This window comes from Lipotes vexillifer, unplaced genomic scaffold (assembly GCF_000442215.2).
Source record: "Lipotes vexillifer unplaced genomic scaffold, Lipotes_vexillifer_v1.1 scaffold1893, whole genome shotgun sequence".
Taxonomy (NCBI): domain Eukaryota; kingdom Metazoa; phylum Chordata; class Mammalia; order Artiodactyla; family Lipotidae; genus Lipotes; species Lipotes vexillifer.
In genome coordinates, this window is record NW_006791831.1 from 371,961 (window position 1) to 388,940 (window position 16,980).

A 16,980-nucleotide genomic window follows, 5' to 3' on the forward strand; every position below is an offset into this window, starting at 1 on the left:
AAAAGTCATTTTTAAATCACATATACAATAATGTGGACTTCTCTTAATTTCTTTGAAATAAGCTTATATGCGAAGATAGAAAGTTTTCATTATATTATCTGCAATTTCATTACTTTCTTGCTTATTGTTAATATTTTTAAATTGTCTTGGTATGTTGTTTCAGAACTGTGAACATTTCTTAGCAAATTATATTATATAATTAAAAGGGTAGATGGAAAAAAATTCTAAAATATAAAACTCTAATTCTGGTTATTTACTTTCTTCCATTTCACACTTTTCAGTTTCCTATTCTGGATGCTGCAGTATTTTCCTGGATTTCAATGCTCAGTGATTATATTAAAAATAGTAAAAACTCAGGTCCTATGTTGGCTAATGAGCAAGCTATACTCACTCATCTTTCACATTAATCAGATTCCACCAATCTCTGAGTATTCTTTCAAATTATGACTCAGGATATACCATCTGCTCTAATCCAGTCAATCTGGTCATTTTACCACCCACAAAAGTATACACCTCAACCACCATCAACAAAAGCTCTTTATGCTTTTGCCTTTTTAGTGTTCTTATCCTCTTTTTAATTATAATTTCCAAGCAAAGACTTGTGAGCCCCAGGCTATGTTCGTTTCTTGTGGTCTTTCAATCTGGGATTTATTCTCCATGTTTAACTAGTCCAACACTTACTATGAGGTTATATCTTATTCTTGTGCACTAATTTTCCATAGCAAAATGGCCCCAGAATTTGTTCTTAAATTCTTGAGATTTGTGATTTTCTTATTTTTGTAAAAACACAAAAAAATAATGTTCTGTCATTAAATGGCAGCTTCAGCTAATAAATTTCTTAATTGAGAAAATCCCACAATTTATTAATTCATCTACTCCACAATGTCAGAGACAATACAATATATTGAACCCTGTCATTTTTAATATAATTTTTCTCTTAAAAAGTAGTTATTAGGGCTTCCCTGGTGGCGCAGTGGTTGAGAGTCCACCTGCCGACGCAGGGGACACGGGTTCGTACCCCGGTCTGGGAAGATCCCACATGCCGCGGAGCGGCTGGGCCCGTGAGCCATGGCCGCTGAGCCTGCGCGTCCGGAGCCTGTGCTCCGCAACAGGAGAGGCCACAACAGTGAGAGGCCCGCGTACCGCAAAAAAAAAAAAATAATAATTAAAAAAAAAGTTATTAAATAAGTACATATTTATCAGAAATTTCATTATTGGACTTAAAAAATAATGCAACTTCCAAAAATGTTAACACAGTTCCAGTGTATAGCTTACACACTGTGAACATTCTTCTTCATTTCTCTGATGATGTTAGTAGATAATGAAGCAGGAAAACTTCCATCGAAATATAACACTGTGTCCTTGAATATAATGAAAACAACAACAACAAAAGAAAACTATCAATTTTCAAAATGGTAAATTGTCTTTTAAATATATTTTTAAAAGTTACTGAAGTCTCTAAAATAGACAGAAATAAGATAAACAATGACCTGTAGGGGAAAATCAAAGACTGACAGACACCACTGCTCCTAATAGGGGCCGCTGCTGTTAACAAACCTCCTAGATCCATCAAAAGTTGATTCAAAAAGATTGAAGAAGAGGTCTCAACCCTGATTGAAATGAAATGTCAGCAAGGATAAGAGAAGAAAGATGGAGACTGTATTAAAAGAGAAACTATGTTCAGAAATAAGCTTTGGGACATACACGAATCTAAAATGGCATCTATATCCAGCAGAGCAAATTCATGGGGTCCAGAAAACTAGGTTAGTTTGTCTTTTTGAAGCACTTGTTGAATTCAGAGTTAAATCTGAACATAAATGGATTTAAAAGAGAATCCTTTTTATTGATTTCCAAGGTAAGATGACATATGAGGCAGAGATGTAGAAAGGAATAAAAATTGCTAAGGCTATAAAAGCTTGCTATTTTTCTTCTTTCTTAAAGTTTTCAGTATAAGTACAAATTATGTGCATTTATCTACTTTAAGAAATTGTTTACAGTATGCCATGCTGAGAAAATTGGCCATTAGTTTCCTTTATTTTCTTCATATCAGCCCCTGCCTTATTCCACACACCAGAGATTATAAAATGACTAGGAGTCCAGACTCCCACTGACATGCCAATTTGAAGACAAGGACAAGAGATTTAGTTTTTCAAGGAGGCAGTTGGATGTGGTGGAAAGAATATTGCATTAGTCCTGAAAGTCTAGGGGTTTAATTTCAGTTCTGACAATTCAAGCAGTGGGTTCTGGAAGTCTCACCCACTATGAACCTCACTGTTTCCAGACTTAAAGTAAGGAGAATAATCCCTAATCTTTCCTTGACTAATTCCAAATACAGGATTTAAGTTTTAAATTATGTGGAAATGTGAAGAAATGTACAAATGTAGCATTTTACTATTTCTACACATACAATTTTAAAACTATCTCTATCTCTCATGTAATCAACCTTTCCTCTATCTCGCCTTGTTAAACAATCCCCAGATGTCACTTCCTGGTATATAATCATACCAACCTCAGCCCTCAGCTTGACTCCAAATAAAACTCATGGCAATTTTTCTCCTTTCTATCATCATCTTTGCAGTTCTCTTACAATGATATATCTTCCCTTAAATTTTCCTAGGTAGCTATGTCCTTTTTTTGAATTAACTGATACTGCTTTTTTTTTTAATGTCCAAACCAAATTCCTCAAAGTATTGTTCAATTGAATTCATTCTCTTTTACACTTACTCATTCACAGCCTATATTTCCCATCATAAAAATACCACAGAAGAGTCAAGAAAATGAGGGTAAAATAAAATACTCCACTGTATAAGCCAAAACAAAATCTTTCTATCAGTTCTATGCCCAAAACTAGTCAAAGGAGCATCATAAAGCATAATCATGGAATTTATCTATATGAGTTCAAAAAAAATTTGCACTAAATGATGGTAACACAAGAATGGTACAATTAGTTCAAATAATAAAAAAACTAATAACCCACTGATTAATATCTAATAGCACACTTTGTTAAACCACAATTTTTCAGGCATACAATTTTTCCTTCTGATGCTTAAGTTTAGAATGAAATTGTGTTTGCCAAAAGGCAAATTAAAAGAAATATAATATTACATTGTGGAATCTTACTGGAAAATTAAAACACTGTCCAGGACTTATATGCAAGACGTTTAGAACCAAGTGAGGCAATTTAGTACCTAAATTCAATTTTATTAGTTAAAAAAATAGTTATATTTTCAAAGTGCTATATACAATGTTATTATTTAGTAAAGAAAAGATGTGAATACAAACATGCCATTAAAATGATAACAGCTAACATTTATTGCGTATTATCATGTCCCAGAAACTGTTCTACTTTCCTTTGTGTATTATTTTATTTAAGTCTTATAAAGTTCCCTAAACTTTATTATTATCATTATTATTTATATTCAAGCTGGCCAACAAATATATATGTATGCATGTGTATATATAAATTGGTTGAAAGAATGTATAACTTACATTATTTTAAAAATTGGTGATAATCAAATTTTTCCTGCTAAAAGATATCAACAATATTTTCATTGTCCAGAAAATTTTTCTAGATGTCCTTGTTTCATCACTAACAATAATACGACTATAGAACCTCAAAGTAATTTTCAAGATTTGAGATAGCCCCATCAGTAGATAAAAATTATCTCCACATTCTGTGGAGAGGAACTATGCCCACAGAGATTAGGCATGTGCTCTGGTTGTATAGAGATGAACAATAACTCCTTATGGGAAAACAGTGTATAGAGCTAAAAAACATAATATAGCAAACCTAAGACAATGAAGACACAATCAAATACAATACTGAACATAATAAAACGTTAGCTCTTCTTATCCATATGAGGAGACAGACAAAATGTAATAAAGGGCAACAATGTCAAGTTAAAGCAATGTGTGGGACTTCCCTGGTGGCGCAGTGGTTGAGAGTCCGCCTGCCGATGCAGGGGCCACGGGTTCGTGCCTCGGTCCAGGAAGATCCCACATGCCACGGAGCGGCTGGGCCCGTGAGCCATGGCCGCTGAGCCCGCACGTCCAGAGCCTGTGCTCCATGACGGGAGGGGCCACAGCAGTGAGAGGGCCGTGTACAGCAAAAAAAAAAAAAAAAAAGCAATGTGTGTTCATAGGAATGTAACATAACTCTACCATATTGTGTTTAGGTACCCAGGTGGAAAATGGGCTGAGCAATGCAGTGATTTGTAGAAAAATGATGAGATCAGGAAGCTGTCATTACCCCAAGAGCTGAATATAGTAGAGAAATGCAACACTTTTTTTTAATGTAAACACAAAATCATAAAACATAAATACGCAGTATTATTCCTACTAGAGCATGCTTTTGGAAAACTTGATTCCCTCTTCTAATACAAATCTTCAAAGATTCCTAGAAGTTCATGCCTGCGATAAAAGACAGTCTTTTATTTTACTCTTTCCTCAATGTTATTAAACAGTATTAATTATTATTAAACCATAATAAATACAGATCATCAAAAAAACCTTGAACATCTTGTTGGCATTTCCATTCAGACTTTAAAAGAAAACATCCACAGATTATTTTTACTTTCCAAAGAAGATGAAAACAGTATTTAAAAAGAAGCTGGGTAGGGCTTCCCTGGTAGCGCAGTCTGGTTGAGAGTCTGCCTGCTGATGCAGGGGACACGGGTTCGTGCTCCGGTCCAGGAAGATCCCACATGCCGCAGAGCAGCTGGGCCCGTGAGCCATGTCCTCTGAGCCTGCGCATCCAGAGCCTGTGCTGCACAACGGGAGAGGCCACAACAGTGAGAGGCCTGCGTATTGCAAAAAAAAAAAAAAAAGGGGGGTTAAGTTGATATTATTTCAGGAAATATGTAATTAAATTGACAATTTTTGTGACCATCATCCAACATTTATCAAGCACCCACATTATGCTGTGTGCTACACAAATACGCACCCACTACCTCTTGCATTGCTCTTCTTTGTATTGACAAGTTCTCTGTGTGTGTGTTTCTATAGGCAAGTAAAAATAAAAATCAATAATACTTTTCAAACTATGTACAAAAAATGAAAAAGGTACATGAATATTCTCTAGCAAAGACTATAGTATTTTGAGAGAATGACCCTTAATTTCAAATTTCACCTAAATCTGTCTTCTAGATTTGTGGTCTCCAAAGAGGGGTGAATGCACAAGAGAACATTTGTATATAATCAAGTGGGAAGCAGGAAAATAGTAAAACTGCAATTTACAATCACTTTTGCCAAAGGAAGAAAATTAAACTTTTGTTAATATTCAGCACATGGACCATAACTGGTCCATAAAAAACAATTTTTTTTTTGTTTTATACATCAGGTGGCCACATGTTATAGGATAGATTATGTACTCAGAGAAAAAGTTTAGTTTTACGATAGACAAGCAATTAGAACCTCACCATTTAGTTTCATTTTATGACAATTTATTGTAGATTTTGTGTTCCCAGTTAAGCAGTTTGCAAATTATTCTATGTAGCTTTAACCAAACTAGCCCTCACAAAACTGATAAACAGTTTAAAAGCTTCCTACCACCCTTCCTAAAATTCAGATACGCAAACAACAAGAAAATGACAGCATTGACAGTCATTTAAATTTCCAGGTGAAAATAATCACAACTTAATCAGATATAAAGTGGAGTTGCTCAAAAAATTCAGGAAATTATTATCTAGAGCACTATTTGAAATATGTATTTATATCTCCTATATTTAATGAGAATATTAGATTTGAAATTCATTTATTTCATTAGTCATAGATCAGTTAATACTCAAAGAAGTTTTTGCAAGAATTTGCATGTGTCATTGATGTTCCTAATTGCATAAAGTTAGCACTTTTAAAATTCAGTTAAATCCTTACAGTAAATTGCTAAAAGGTAAGGATGGATGAAGAAACATTTTTTTTCCACATAGACATTTGCAGTTATCAAGAGGGAAGAGTAAATAAGTTATAGAATTTAAATGTGATTACACTTTTTTCTTTATACAAAAGAAAAGAGACCCAAAAATGTTGCCCTATCATTACCGTCTGATAGACACTAATAAGGTAGTATATTTTCAACAGTAAAACAGAAAAAAAAAAAAAAATTTAATTTGTACATCTAAGAAAAATGGAACATTTTAACATCTAGAATCAGAAGGTAAATACTCTTAGAAAGAAATGTGTGTTAGGTAATACTTGTTTAGAAAACAGATATTTGGAAATGTTTCCTTTGTTATACAATTTAGTTGTTGGAAATGGCATATGTGCACCACCCATTAAAGAAACCTGTATCTGCACACTTAAAAAACAAACAGATGAAAACTTGGAGGCAGAAGTTCCTAAGATTAAAAAATCTTCAAAAACCTATCAGTCAGTTACAAAACCATCTGTAAAAAATATAAAAATGCAAAGCATTGTGATTAGTTTGAAAGAACAACTGATTTGTAGCAAGAACTATGTAAATTTTTGATGAAATTAAAATTAAAAATGGATTCTTGTGCAATTTCAATGATAATAAATCATAAATGGTGAATATGATCTGACACTGGAGATCAAGATAAAATATAAACCGTTGCTGATAGGATTCTTCCATTTAGATATTTATATTTTGAGTTATCTTTTCCAGCATTGAGAAATATTCAAATTAAGTATTTAAACAAACTGGAATGAGAATCAGACTTCAGTTTAACAAAGGGTTAAGCAAAGATTTTTTCAAATAATGAAGCCTGGGCTTCCCTGGTGGCGCAGTGGTTGGGAGTTTGCCTGCCGATACAGGGAACATGGGTTCGTGCCCCGGTCTGGGAGGATCCCGCCTGCCGCGGGGTGGCTGGGCCCGTGAGCCATGGCCGCTGAGCCTGCGCGTCCGGAGCTTGTGCTCCACGGCAGAGAGGCCACGGCGGTGAGAGGCCCACGTACCACAAAAAAAATAAATTAATAAATTAATTAAATAATAATAATGAAGCCTACTATTTAAAGTAATTCACTCATTCATTTTATAAATAAATAAATACACGTGTACTGAGGATACATGCTCTATTTAAAAAGTCCCTGATCAGTGAAAGGCAGACTAAATTTTACTATAGTGAGGTTATTAGACAGGGTTTTTAAAAGCAACAGTGAGGAGGACGGTGGGTTAAGAAAAAGACTAATTTTAGTAAAAGGGTTAAAGAGGTCAGTGATTTACGTAAAATAAATGAAACACACAGGTTAGAACCAGAAACAATAGAAGAAAGTTTCACAAAAAAAGGGATGATAATGTTAACTAAAACATTGTTTCATTTAATTCTAATGACTCAGTAGCCATGTGGCCTAATAGCATTATCTCCATTTTTCATCTAAGGAAATAGAAGTTTATAGAGCATATTAAATTGTAAAAAACCACTAGGAAAAAAATGGAAATAATTGGAAAAATGATACCCCATATGTGGACATTTTTGCTTTAAAGTCAATTAACTACATACATTTTAGATTCAACCACTCTAAATAAGTAGAAATACACAAAATGCATCACACAGCAAGCACTAAATGTTAAATGAAAGGTATTGTTATAAAAATAAATATAGTAGGCTACAAGGATGTATTGTACAACATGAGGAATATAGCCAATATTTAGTTATAAGTGTAAATGGAGCATAACCTTTAAAACTTGTATACAAAGAAATAAATTTTTAAATAAATAAATATAATGCATACTAAATGAGACTGGATATAAATAAGATAAGATGAAAAGATAATTATAAAAGACAAAGTATTAAATAATCTATTCTGATATTTTTGATATAGTGATAAAAATTTTTCAAAGATTTTTTTGAAAGGTCTGCTAATAACTTCTGTATACATACAGTACTGAAAATCACTTCAGAGTGAAAATGACATGCCCCCTTTTAGTGCCATGTTTATTAGTTTATTTTTATAAAGAAAGACAAGTACAGAAGATCTCTACCTTTGGAAAGTCATAGTGAATTACATTTTATTAATAATTGGTTTCCATATAAGACCAAAGAAGCCTAGATCATTGGTTTATTTTAAATTAAAAGGCAAATTGACTGAACTTTGAAAATACACTTAAATCTGATTTTCAATTAGTGAAATCTTTCTCATCAATAATGTAACTACTAAATTGATAAATCCCCAAAGCATTGCTTTAAAAACCTCATTAGCATAGCATTCCTACAATCTTCTTTCCCTGTAACTCCTGTTTAATTACAGCAAAGTCTTTATTCAGACACAACCCCAGAGAAAATTTTTAAAAAGTGGTTCCCTAGCAGAGATGAGATCAAACTTAAAGTCACATGAAATTGTACAGGAAGCCTAGGGAATACTAGTGGTGGCTTAACACAGTTGTTGTCCTTGGGGAAGTCATCCTTCCCAGATCTCTGAATACACAAAATATGTCATGCTGGTTAAACTTGCATATACTTTCTTTTCCAGGAAATAATTTTGAGATTAACTGCAAACCAACTAATGCCTTATTTTTTCTCATTTTCTCTGTCAAATTATGATTTTAATTGCTTTTTATAATTCATTATATGAACTTGTTTATCGTATGTAGTCATATTAATTTTTTTTCCTAAGGATTATCATTTTTATTAAAACTTTGATACACCTACTGGTATCTAGTAAGGAAAAATTAAAGAAAATAAAAAACCTTGTAAATTCAAACAGCACTAAATATCAAACATTTATCTGGCATAAATATCAAACATTTATCTGGCATGTCTTGGGTCTTCCTGTTATTGTCCTCTGCCTTCAAACTTCAGTGTATCTTAGTTTCCTCTTCTTCTCTGAAAAGTAATAGCCTGTTGCCTGATCAGTGAATGCAGTCACCTTTTATGCCTAGATTTGTTACTTGTTGAGTTGCTGGGTTGAATATAATCAGCTCAGATTCCTTTATATCAGCTTGACTAGCCCAGAAACTCTAATGTCATTTGCCAGACCACTCCTAAATCCAGCCCCTGGGACCCAATGTCACACTGCAACAGAACTCTTGATCATTTTCAGAAATAAAATGATTCAGTCTTGGCATTAACCATATATTTTCTTTATTAACTTAACCCTTTTCCTCAAGTCCTCTTGAAAAGTGTTTATATATTTTTACATGTAACATTCTGAAATCCATAACTTCTACAAACATTCATTCACATTTATCCTGTAATTTTTATCTATTTTCCCAAAGAGTAAGCAAGAAATAAGGATTTCCTTTTAGAAATGGGATTTTCCATCTCCTATGGTATTTGTTTTACCAATGTAACAGTTATCATTTAATGACTTCAATATGGTTGCAAGAAAACTTTGATCCAAATTCACAACTATATATTAAAGCTGCTTTCAATACCAGGATATTTTTTAAATGAAATAAAATAAAATAAGACTTAAAAAGTCCAGAGTGCTTGCTTTGCAGCTGAACTAATTACCAAAGGAGGTAAAGCCATATCAACTAGTATAAACTTGACATAAAGATGTAAACATTTCAAATATAAAATTCCCACATGTAATCACTTTTAAATAAAATTGTGTTTCTTCTATTTAAGCTAAGCTAATTATCAACAGATACAGTCTCCCTACAGGGAACTCCCATATTTCCTTCTGTTGTCTATACTTGGAACAGATTATTTACCACCTCAGTTTCTTCAATTCATACATTGATATTCCTGATATCTAAAGATGAAATTTCTTAGAAAAATATGGTTTCATGTAGAATTTATAAAATGGTTTCAAGATAGAATTCTGTATCATTCAAAAATGCATCTTGCAGTACTAGTACATGACAGAATATAATCTGAATATAGCTTTTGATGTTTGTTTGGTTTTGGTCTGATATTTTTCTAGAAACCATATTATATTAAAATGCTACATGTAAGTTTTTACTCAGCTCAAATGTCAATAGAGTAATAGAATATTAGATTTTGGGAGACCATGTAGATCATCTAGTAGTATTTTCAAAGCAAGTGAGATATTATAATGAATGATGTGACAAGACATGATATCATATGACATTATAATATTCCTGAAGAAAATCTTCTACCCTTTACATGGGAAATCCAAGTAACTGGGTATAACTATCTCAAAGAGTAAGGAACTACTTCTAAAAACTTATGATTATTTGGGAGTGATTTTACCTATTTAACTGATAACATTTCCTTGTTACATTCAAAACTTGGTTCCCTAATCTCTAGAAGTGATTTTTAGCTATCTGAATATATCATTCACTTACATACCTTCCCATTCTGCACATGTTCCTCTGTTTCTGGGATTCCCTCTCACCCCTACTTTTCATGATAAAGTCCTGTTACTCATTCTTTGAATTCCAGTGGGTTAGAATATGTACTCTTCAGCCCAGGACCCCTCCTTCTCTACTCCATGGTAGGAGGAACTAATTCCAGCATCTACTGTGCTCCCATGGTCATTTTCTTCAAAGTTCTAATAGTTCCTATCTTACTCATTTATTCTTTCTTGTTCAGAATTAGCCATAGAACAACAATAGTAACCTGTCACTATTGAAATGATCAAAACGTAAACTGGTATTCTATATTTTGTGAAAACATTTATTTCCTGATCGATTAGGTTGTTAGCAAATGCTCTCATATTATAGGTCTCATATTTATTGCAAGCTTAACCAAAAATGTTAGGAGAAAAGAGCCATACTACATTTTCTCTGCTAGTTTGGCTTTATGGATATCAAGGGATATATTTTAGGAAATGCAGCAGCTTTAAGAACCTATGGTGGGTTATCATACCTGCAGAAGCAGACATTCTTTGCTTACTTTTCCAATCCCCCACACTGATGAATCTACTCATCTCTATTGATTTTCTGCCTCTTTTTATTGCTTCCTAACTCTCTGTCATAGTTAAAAAAAAAAAAAAGAATATAACTGGTTTAGTTAATCACATCTTTATCTATTCAATATACATTTCTCCTGTCAGGCAGATTTCTTATCTCAGGTTACTAGATAAACCACAGTTCTTAATTTCCAATATATATATATATATACTGTGGCCTTTGGAAGGAGCCCAATTCTTGTTTAGGCAGCTGTAAAGGAATCATGAAACATATAGCATGACAATATGTATGAAAAAATATTGACTGATTTCCTTTGTAGAATGATGTGGGGAATGGCATGGCACATCAAGTTTCATGTGCTGTCTAACAAAACATACTTACAGCCTCTCTGTTTCTCTTCTCTTATGGAATTACAATTTAAGATTGAATTAATAATTATTAGCCACTTAAATTTTTTTCAGCCATCAAAATGGTTCACCTAAATAAAATCCTCTTTAATTGGCCATAACTCATTCAATTGGGAGTGTAATGTTTAAAACAAAGGCAGATATGGCCACAATTGTCCAGCTGCCCAATTCTCCATTCCAGGCTTCAGGATAAAATGTTCCTTGGTCTGAGTATGCTTACCTTGGGTGTAAGCATACTCAGACCAAGGAGTATGCTTTAAATCATGAGCAATAGTCCTTTTGAGAACTTGGCTTATCATAAGGGCCCTCATTGTTCCCCATTATTTGCAGGCTGAGGAAAGCAAGAAGGATAAAACTGTATCTCAAGACATCAATAAGATGGTATGAATTTCATGTCAACAACAGTAGCACCAGTCTATGTACAAGGTTCAGATTATTTAGTTCTCTCTTGAATTTTCTCTGTAGGAACATAATATTAACACCCACCTTTCTACCTCAAGACACCAGAAATCAAGTTCTAAGTCAATTGGCTTTCTTTTTTCTCATAATATCAATGACAGAACAGGGCATCTAACTAATATTGGTTCAACAGATTTACTTGGGAAGACGATTTTTTAAAAATTGAAATTTTCTTCTGTCTTGGTACTGTTGCTGAAGCATTTTGATCTTTTGAACCATGGTTGTGAGATTGAACTACATAAGGGGAGAAAAAATATCAATAGTGAAAAATTGCTTAAATCTTTCTGCACTTTTTTCACCTTAAATGTCAAAATTATTAATCACACGCAGAACTGTAAGAATTATACACAAACATTCCTTGATGACGTTTTCTTTTTTTAAAATATTGATGTGAGAAGAATGTTTTTATAGTAGATACTGATTTAGTCACAGTTAACCTCTGATTATGCCTTGTAGTCTTTCCAGTCGGCAATGTAAGAAACTATATGTGGTTTTTAGGTTTCACCATCTAAAGTGATTCTTAGAGGAGCACAGTAAATGTGTTTGTAGTGCCACCATATATAGCCTGTTTGTTTTAATTTAGGTGTTACTGCTGCTTTAAGTAAAAGACAATTATTGTGTATAAAAAATATTTTATACACTGTAAATAACTGCACAAAATTAAAACCTCTTTTGTGTTTTCCTTTCTTAGGTGAGTGCTAATTATTAATGTTGTAAATGTGTTTGCATGATAGGGAAACCTAACTGGCATGAAGAATCACTCTCTGACCTTTGGTTATTTAGAGAGGATGAAGATTTCCATCTGGCATGGAAGTAACAGGAGAATAATTGAGAGTATAATATGAAATCAGACTCTTTGAATGTGAGTGAATGCCATATGGAAAAGAAAGAAATCTTACCTACGGTAGTTAATCTCTCCTTTTCTCATTTTGTAATACTTCAGTTAATTCTATCTTTTATTTTGCTTTTAATGTTTAATTTGTAATGGGGGATAGAAAGGGAAAGGACAAATTGATGGATATAAATACAGTGTGTGATGCAATCAGGTGAAGTTTCTACTCTACACAAACCCTGTTTACACCTGACTGTGTATACCCTCTATGCTGCTACTTGCTGGAAACATGTGATCCTAAACTTAGTTAGATGGGAAGGACAGACAGCTCAAGTTGAAAATTCCTCATTCAGTTAATGTGGGGGAGAATCACATACAAATTACTACTACAGAAATGTGTAATATATCAAAATGACCCATGGGGAATGATTGGAACATTGATTATTTCTTGATTGTCAGATATGTATTATAAAATCATGAAGAAAAATACTAGTTAGTAATCGTAATAATAAAGGTATTACCATCACCATTGTCTACCATCATTGTAATCAACATTATCATCATCATTATAGTAAAATTTCCTCCCGCTCATTGACAAATGAGGTAACAAATAAATGTTTATCCAACTGACATTGTCTAGTTACAATGGTCCTTAAATGGTAAAGAAAAAAAAAATCACACAAAATAATTGAACAATGAAAAATAATTTAGAAAATGGATGGGAGGAGAATAAGAAAAGGTAGTTCTCTGATAATCTCTAATAACTAGACTTTATGCTAAAAGGTGAAGGTTTCAGGTCATCAACACTTATTTTATATATAAAATGCCAGAACTTTTTCAATTGACTTTGTAGGTTTTTTTGTTGTTTGTTTAACTTAACTGACAGATTGTGCCATATTTTTTTTTCCTGTCATTTGAATACATTTGTAAAGTAGTTTTAAATTGGAGAGTGCTTGCCTTGTTGAATTTTTGTTCACTCTTACAAAACGGTGCAATAGTGACAGTCAGGTCATAATTATACTGTTGAATAAATCTTAGAATATGTGTATTCAATACTAACTCAACTTTAAAAAATAGTAAGCACTTAAACTCCAATCAGTCCTTATATTAAATTCCTATCAGAGATCTTTAACTAAATAACATAAAATTTATTTCCACACGATTTCTGAAAGTATATATATATTGGTTGTTATACCACAGTTTCTTTACAATATGCCATGATCTAAATATGAAAATCATTTACTAAAATAAATGAAAATATCAAATGAAATATCAAAAGGAACTTATTGAATATTCCTCAAAGTTTACATTGCAATACTACCTAATAGCCTTATGTTTATGACAGAAAATACTTGAGGAACAGCAAATAGAATCATAAGTAGGAGTTGGTACTGTAGTTAAATCCTTATAAAAGTATTCATTAAACTAAAACTTTATGTTATGGTATTTACTTCTGTAGTGTGTAAAGATGGGTGATTTATACATATGCACATACAATGAAAAATTCCTTCTGATTTAATACCTATAAACTTTGCTTAGTAAGGTTTCAATCACTATGTACTAGTTTTTAAATTAAAATTGTCACTTCAAAAATATTCAGCAAAAATTCCCTTGGGTTTAAAACATTTTATCTTTAATAATACACATATCAGTTCTATAGTTGTAGTTTTAAATATAGAGATCCTTTGTCTAAGGATAAAATTGATTCAGTTTGTTACTAAATAAAAACATGAAATTCAAGTTCCCAAAGAGCACACAATGAATTTCTCTGTTTGAAACACAGTTGTTTTGTATAGACATATAAGTTAAGTCCTATGGCACTTTCTTCAAATTCTCTCAAAACACCCACCAACATCAGGTAGTTTTGTGCATGCAAAACTATGGTAAGAAGAATTTTACTAGAAGGGTTAGCTGCCTTTATGGAATAATACATTTTCTCTAATGTACAGACAATAACACAAGACATGTTCTGATATGATCTCCTAAAAGAGAAAGAAATTCTATTCTAGACTTTAAGACACTTGTTTGTGTCATGCAGTACCTGATGATTTCAGAAAGAGAACACAGTTTCAAAGTCTGTTTGGAACCGTGTGTGAACAGGTGTCTTGAGTTCTGATTGTACCTATCTCTTCCTAGGACTCCGGTCTAAGCCCACAAAAGTTTCTTTATTGAGTTTCTCTAACAGGCTTGTCAATGGCACCCCAAAATACACCCTGCCTTCAATAACTGTCAGTGGGATCATTTACTAAAACTCAGCTTTTCTTGTTCTCTTGTTCAACATATGCCTTGAGTTTCCTAATCAGCTAATTTGTGTATATTTTGCATTTCTTTTGACTTTTTTTAAAGAATACTGCTAATATGTCTGTATTCTAAGATTTTTATTATCCTTAGAGAACATCCCTGAAAAAAGATATTGGATGATTATTTGTTTATTATTGGAGCAAGTGATGGGTAATCTAGCTTTTGGGTTTTATTTAGGGGCTGATGTATAAAATGTAAATTTTGTACACACAGCCTTTTATTGAAATAATACTTTAAGCAACTCTACAAAATATCTATCTTTCTTTCTGGTATCTTTTCTGCTGCTTTTGTAGTTTCTGCTGTTGTTAAAAAATTCCAAGATTTCCTTGCCCTATGCCTTTCTGTTATTTATCCTGATACAAATTTAATTGTTGCATATTTTTAAATTAAATTTCAGTAAATCCTTTAATATTTCCTGTAACATTTCTCTTTTGTTTTTAAGAATACAGATACCAAAGTAATAGTTGTATTTTAAAATACAACTAAGCCTAATGATAAAATTGATTTTATCGTTTTGTTTATATTTTTTTATATTTGTTATCACCTTTTACTAAATAAAATCTCTATTTTGCATCATTAAGCTGAGTTTAGTACTCAATGATCTATATTCGTGGGATTCGTTTAAATCAACATTAATACTTTCTGTTAAGCATTTATTAGTGTACATAAATGTGAAAGCTAAATTATTCATATCTCTGTAGAGAACACAGATTTTTCCATATAAAAATTTGAGAATTTTTTTAGTTTACTTGTGTTACTTGAATAATAAAAAAGTAATAAAACCATCCAATTATTTTTAAATTCATGGTATTCCATTGTGAAGTTAATTTATTTCAATATGGAAGTGTACACTTTATATTACTTTTTAATATAGTTACCTTTTATTGTATCTTCGAATGTAAAAAGTATGCACATGTGAGAGGTGAATGGGGGCAGAGTATGTATGTCACATTTAGGGGACAGAAACTGGCAAGTAGCTTTCAATTAATACCTCAGACAGTCTCTTTGGTGGTCAGCTGTGGCAATGCTTAAAAACCTTAACATCTCTGGTAATACTTGCACAAGTAACTCTAGAAGGACCAAAATCTCTGGTCTTGTGACTCAAGAGGAAAAGTGCTCATGTAGCCTTACACTCCCTCCCAAGTGCACTGCGTTTTGGAGGAGGAAGCAGAATCAGTTGTATTGTTTGTTTTAAATGACAGTTTACCTGAATAATAATCTTCATGACTTTCAAATCCCCCAGCAGGAAGTCATAAGTTTTTCTTTCTTCTTCTTTTTTTAAACATTTTCCTCTGTGGAATAGATTTACTTTGAAAGCTGAAATATTCCAACTTTATAAATGTAAGCACTTTATATAAACTGTCTTCTGGTGAACAGCAAGCCTAGAACTCTGCAAGGGGAGAAGAGAAAAATGTATCTGAACGTTGCTATCCTCCTTCATCTCTTGAAACCATATTCTTTGTCTGACATAGTATGAAGTCTAAGTCAGATATGACAGCAAAACCCAATAAATTGCAGGGAGAATTGGGATGACTTGTCATAGTATCAGTTCTGGCAGTGTTACCATTGCCTTTCAGTTTTAAAATCTACACAAAGAAGAAAATCAGAAAATTATGAAAAATGATGGTAATAATATTGTACCTGAAAATTGTACCTTATGTGTGCCAATCCTAGGAATAAGACTATCTTTCTTTCACTGCACTCTTATAATCTACTAAGTAAACTGTTTTATTAACAAATTATAGGTGAGATGGATAAATTGTTATAACTACATACTAGTGAATGCTTTATCATACCCAAACCATCAGATATTTGTATTTTAATAGTTTGTATCATTGAATCACTCCTCTTTCTGACTTACTTCACTCTGTATGAAAGACTCTAGATCCATCCACCTCACTACAAATAACGCATTTTGTTTCTTTTTATGGCTGACTAATATTCCATTGTATATATGTGCCATATCTTCTTTATCCATTCATCTGTTGATGGACACTCAGGTTGTTTCCATGTCCTGGCTATTGTAAATAGAGCTGCATTGAACATTGCGGTACATGACTCTTTTTGAATTCTGGTTTTCTCAGGGTATATGCCCAGTACTTGGATTGCTGAATCATATGATAGTTCTATTTTTAGTTTTTAAACTAAACTCCATACTGTTCTCCATAGTGGCTGTATCAATTTATATTCCCACCCACAGGACAAGA